This window comes from Mustela lutreola, chromosome 18 (genome assembly GCF_030435805.1).
Source record: "Mustela lutreola isolate mMusLut2 chromosome 18, mMusLut2.pri, whole genome shotgun sequence".
Lineage (NCBI taxonomy): Eukaryota > Metazoa > Chordata > Mammalia > Carnivora > Mustelidae > Mustela > Mustela lutreola.
In genome coordinates this window covers 13,287,883-13,293,882 of record NC_081307.1, presented here as the reverse complement: position 1 = coordinate 13,293,882, position 6,000 = coordinate 13,287,883, and positions in this window count along the sequence as shown.

Here is a 6,000-nt window from a genome sequence, read left to right as displayed (position 1 = left end):
ATCCTGTACTAGATGAGCTAATTTATGAATACACCATTTGATAGTGTCTAAAGATTGTTACCTCATGGTAAAGCGTATTAGTATGGCAAAAGAACATGTTTACTAACATATTTTAGTCTTTCTGCAAAATTAAGAAGCCAAAAGTAATTAAACATGAAGTTATGTTTAGTAGTTAATATTTCAGTATTTTATCTTATTTGGTAATAATCTAGATATTCAGTGAATATCTATCCTTTAATTTAATATAACTTTAAGTTTTCAAGTTACCAAAACTTGATATAAGTTGAAAACTTACATCAAAAAACTTTTAAGTTTTCAAGTTACCAAAAAGTTCTGGGAAGTTATTTTTAAGCTGATACAATCATAAGACATTTATTCCTAAAATGAAATTTGTCAGAACAGTGACTCAATTTGATTAAAATTAAATATATAATTTTTATCATCTTACACATCTAGTAGTTATGTCAGCTTATTTGACTAGTAAACTCAAGTACAATAAGATGTAAATGGTTATTATATTTAATGTTGACAAGTCTGAGGATGTTTTGTTAAATCAATACTATTGAACTGGTTTTATTCAAGAAAGATTATCCTGGGACGCCTGGGTGGCTCAGTGGGTTAAGCCTCTGCTTTCGGCTCAGGTCATGATCCCAGGGTCCTGGGATGGAGCCCCGAATCGGGCTCTCTGCTCAGCGGGGAGCCTGCTTCCCCCCTCCTCTCTCTCTGCCTGCCTCTCTGCCTCCTTGTGATCTCTCTGTCTGTGTCAAATAAATATATACAGTCTTTAAAAAAAAAAAAAAAAAGAAAGATTATCCTGGATCACATGAACTTGAAAAGCATTTGAGGGATGCCTGAATGTTTCAGTTGGTTGGGCATCTACCTTCAGCTCAGGTCATGATCTCAGGGTTCTGGGTCCTGAGTTGGAAGCCTACATCAGGCTCTCTGCTCAGCTGGGAACCTGCTTCTCCCTCTTCCCCTACTGCTCCCTCTGGTTGTACTCTTTCTCTCTCCATTAAATAAATAAAATCTTAAAAAAATAAAATAAAAATAAAAGAAAAGCACTTGAGTTAGCACCTGTATTTCTGGGAGTTCCAAGAATACTTAACTTACAAGTGCCTAGCTTTTTCTAAGCTGATTTAGAATAGTGCTCCTTTATTAACTTGGTAATGCTATCCAGAGATAAGAAAATGTCACATATATGTACCATACATACATACATTCATACATACATGTAAAATAGAGATTTAAATTTTTTTTAATTTTAAGATTTTGGCCATGGGTCAGGTATACGTATAGACACACAAAATGGACTAATTTATATAAGTGTTGGTTCTCATTTTTGTCTTTTTTTTAAATCCTAATTATATTTATGGCAAATGGACCAAGTCAGTCACCTGCTCAATGTGCTCAATAAAAAACTTTTCTTTTTTTTAAGATTTTATTTATTTATTCGAGAGAGGACACAGTGAGAGAGGGAACACAAGCAGGGGGAGTGGGAGAGGGAGAAGCAGGCTTGCCACTGAGCAAGGAGCCCAATGGCGGGCTCGATCTCGGGACCCTGAGATCATGACCTGAGCCAGAGGCAGACACAGATGCTTAATGACTGAGCCACCCAGGCGTCCCACAAAAAAAGGCTTTTTTTTTTTTTTTTCCTTTACCAGTGTTTGTGGGGAAGACTTTAAAGATTTTTCTTGGACATGTGGTTTATGGAGGCTCTGGCTTTAATGCCAGGTGGTGGTTTCCGTGTACTGTGAAGTTAAAGCAAGGTGCTCTTTGGACTGGGAGCCGAAGTTAGAAGTTCTTCCCGTAGAGGCTTCCAGTTCAAGGAGATGGCTCCTGTCCTTGAGCAGACAGTCCTCCTTGGTAGAAGATTTACATTTCAAAGTGGGAGAGAAAGGGGACAAGCTTTCAAGTAGTCCTAAGAAGGAGTTTGAAGGCATATTTACCTATTTCTGGGTTTTATTGTTTTTGTTTTTGCTCTTTCTGGGACAAACAGTAAATTCTCCTGACAGCCTAAGCTTTCTTAAGCTGACATTATAAAAGGAGTTGGAGGAGGGGCAGTGTTTGTGGTGGAATTTTAAGTTGTTCTAAATCTGATTTCTGTTCTTTTGTTAAGGGAATCTTTGTAGGCTAACCATGATATTAGGTTGGTTTTTTTTCCCCTCCTTCTTTCAATTGGATCCTCCTACAGGTACCAATAAGACACTTATTTAGGGTGAACGTTTTCTAAAAATTCTTTTAAATATAAAAGCTTTTCCGGATCCAAAGACTGTCATCTGGCTACCAATGATTTAGGATCTCCAAAGGTATATTCCAAAAGATAACACAAAGCCAACAAGCCTTATAGGACTGAATCATGGCTACAAGAGGCATCCCAAGGAAGGTGGAGAAAATACAGCCCCAATGATCTAAAGTCACTCCCTAAGAAAGCCAAAGAGAAGGGAAACAGAGACCTTTCTTGGCATGGGCAGAAAGAATGGCGTTGGTGAAAACACGTGTCTCTAATCTCCCACAAAGTGAGAGGCCTCTAATCCCAGACTTGCTAATCTGTCACACCCGGCAGACCATTCTGACATGGGACTTTTCCCAGCACTAATAAGGCAGCAAAGAAAAAGATGACAAGGGCCCTTTATGGGCTAAGATCCTTATTTGGACAAACTCCCCCACACACAACTTCCCCCCCAAAAAACTGAAACCCTCAGATGGAAAGTGATGCTCTCCTTCCTTATGTCTCAAGTCCCTAACCAGACAGCTAGTTACCTCCAGAGGCAGGCCCAATGACCTGCACTCCCAATAGGTGGAAAACCAGAGAGAATGTTGTCCTAGACCTAAGCCAACCTCTCAGGACCCAAATCAAGACAAAAGCACCTCATCCCTTTTTTTTTTTTTTTTTTTTTTTTTAAATAGTGACCTATAGCAAAGTTTATCCAAACAGATTCTGGTCCAGTGAAAACTGTAAGCAGGCTCATGAGTCAACAGGCTCAAACAACAGGCTCATGGGTCTTCTGAGTATGTTATACCCTATTACTCTCCTCCCTCTGATGACCAGCACAAAAAGCAGAGACAAGAAAACGACAGCTCTCTCCAAGAGGGACAGGATCAATAAGGAAAGTATGCAAACTAAAAGTCAGAGGAGTTACAATACCCAACATGCTGGTTCTTACACTTTCTCCTGCCAATCCAGTGTTGGAAGGAAAAACACAAGGCGGGTTTCTTACTGCTCTTCCTCCGCCAGACTCTGAGCTGAAATCCAAGAGGCTGATTTGGCCAGAACACTTACCTTTGCTGGCTTAGTTAGGGGTCTGGAGGTGTCAGCAACAGGTTACTGAGTGAGTGGGAATCCCAACCAGTCGCCACGCATCCTCGTGTCCGAACTGTCTCGACTGATTTAGGTCGAGAGGTGTTCAGTAGCATAAAAACCCAAAAGTCCATTCAGATAAGGTGGATTATCCTATTCAGATAAGGTGGAGGAGAAAGTTTTCCTCTACTTGCTTAGGACTCCAAATTAGACTAACAAAAGACAGATTAACAGTAGGAGGGGAGGTAATTTTTAAAATATTTATGTGTACTTGTAGTTCACAGGAAAGAACTGAAACAAAGAGGTATCAAGGTCTGGGACTTAGATACCTCTCTTACGGGATGAGAGAGGGTTTGGACTCCAAAGATGAAAAACTGTAGGGAAGTGACTGGGAAATACTGGGGGAAGCTAATGGATGAGAAGGGCTATTTTAGTCAGGTCTGTTTATACAAACTCATATTGGGGTTGACTTGTCCTCTGAGATGAGAAGAGTCACTTTTCTTGGTGTGGGACAGAGGGAACACCTTCCTCAAGGGGAAATGTATGGCCTGCGTCAGGCAGAGAAGGGAGGGCAGAAAACTCTCCCTGCGTCTGTTGATTCTTAGTAGTCTTCAGCTCAAAGTAATCCTGATGTCAAAGTGCCATGTGTTGGGGTAGCACATTCTGGTCCCCTCCAGGGTGACCTGGTCTCCTTCAGTGTAACTCATCACAATTATGCTAGAGCAGAAGTTTCTTTCTTTTTGTTTTTTTAAAAGACTTATTTATTCATTTGAGAGTGAGAGCACAAGCGGGGGGAGGGGCAGAGAGAGAGGGAGCAGCAGACTCCCTGCTGAGCAGGGAGTCAGAGGCCAAGATTGAATTCAGGACCCCAGCATCATGACCTGAGCTGAAGGCAGATGCTTAACCAACTACACCACCCAGGTGCCCCCAAATGAACCCATTTAATGTCCTAAGTATGATTTGCAGGAGGCAGTGTCCACTGAAGAAATTAAAACTACGGTAGGTTCAGGCCAGTCTATTGGAACATTTCAGGGGTCAGTTGCATCTTTTGGTGACAGAGATCTGACTGAAGCATCTAAGGTAAGAACTGTTAGGATCTGCTTCCATTCTTTTTAGGAAAACAACTTTGGTGGCCATGAAAATGATAAGCCAGAGTGGGGAGAATTTGTTGACAAAGAAAATGATTAAGATTAGGTTACAATAATTCAGTCAAAGAATAATGAGGGGCACCTTCATGCATTTTCAGTGGGAATATACCCTGCTTCAGAAAGGTAATTTGTTAGTCTTTATTAATCCTTTGGAAATCTTTGCTCAAAGGTACAATGATATAGGTCGAGAGGTGTTCAGTAGCGTAAAAACCGAAAAGTCCATTCAGATAACGTAGATTAAATTGTGATATAGCTAAGCAAAGTAATACTTTTCACCCAATGAAAAGAATTGTAGCTCCATATGTCCTACCATGGAAAGATGTCCACAATATAAGATTTTTTTTTTGTAAGTTGCAAAACAAGGGGGAATTGGATGAAGGTAGTCAAAAGCTACAAACATCCAGTGACAAGATAAATATTAGAGATGTAATCTGTTACGTGATGGTTATAGTTCACATTGCTGTATTGTATATTTTAAAAGATATGGTATGTTTGAAAAGTATCCTAAGAAGACTGAGGTTACTTTTCTCACTAGTCCCAATGGTAAGGACTTGAAATCAGTTTTGAGAATATGAGGGTAAATAAAATGAGGGTAAAAAAGAGTGTAAATCCTAAAAGTTCTCATCCCAAGGATAAATTTATTTCTTTTCTTTTTTTTTATTGTATCTTTTGAGATGATGGATTAAATGTGGTATTCATTTCATAATATATGGAAGTCATTATGCTGTCTGTATACTTTAAAGGTACAGAGCGCTATATGTCCATTACATCTTCATAAAACTAGGGGGAGGATTGCAAAGTGGTATATGCAATATAAACTCATATTTGTGAAAACAAAAACAAACTTTTCTATTTGTATTCATATGAAAAAAATTTGTATCAAAATGCTGACAGTTGTCATTCTGATGAAATTATTAGGAGGCTCTCACTGTCTATTTTTTTTTTTTAGACTTGGATACAGTTTGAATTGTTTGTAGTATTCAAATATTACTTTGTAATCTAAGAGAATACTTAAAACTTTCAAAACAGAGAGAGCTAGATTAAGGCCGAGTGGCAGCAGGCTTGAGAGGGAAGCCTGGAAGCTGTCACCAAATTAGATTGGAGGTGATTTGTTATTTGAGGGATAGAAGAGAAAAAGGGAGAAGAGAAAAAGTGGAAGGTGACACCAACATTTCTAGCGTGGTATGTTGCTTGTCTGATGATTCTATTAATAGAAATAGAGAAAAGACAAGGCAGAGGAGAATTTAACTGAGGAGGATGAGTTTGTGAGTTTCATTTTGGACTTGAGGTTGGGGATCCTGAAAAGGCCTTTGTACCCTTGCCTTGAACCATGCTACTTTCCTGCAAGTCATTAATATTTATGATGCCTTGGCCAGTGGATGTGTGTGTATGGTGGTGGTGGTGCTGGGAGGCAGGAGTTAATATTTTCAGAGATTAATGTTTTTACCTGTCTTGATCCTTTTACGTTCCTTTCATTCAGACCCTGAAATTACTGCTTGGAGGGAGGGAATGTGTCATGGCCTGTAAGGTTCTGGTTTTTTGGCTTATTTCCCT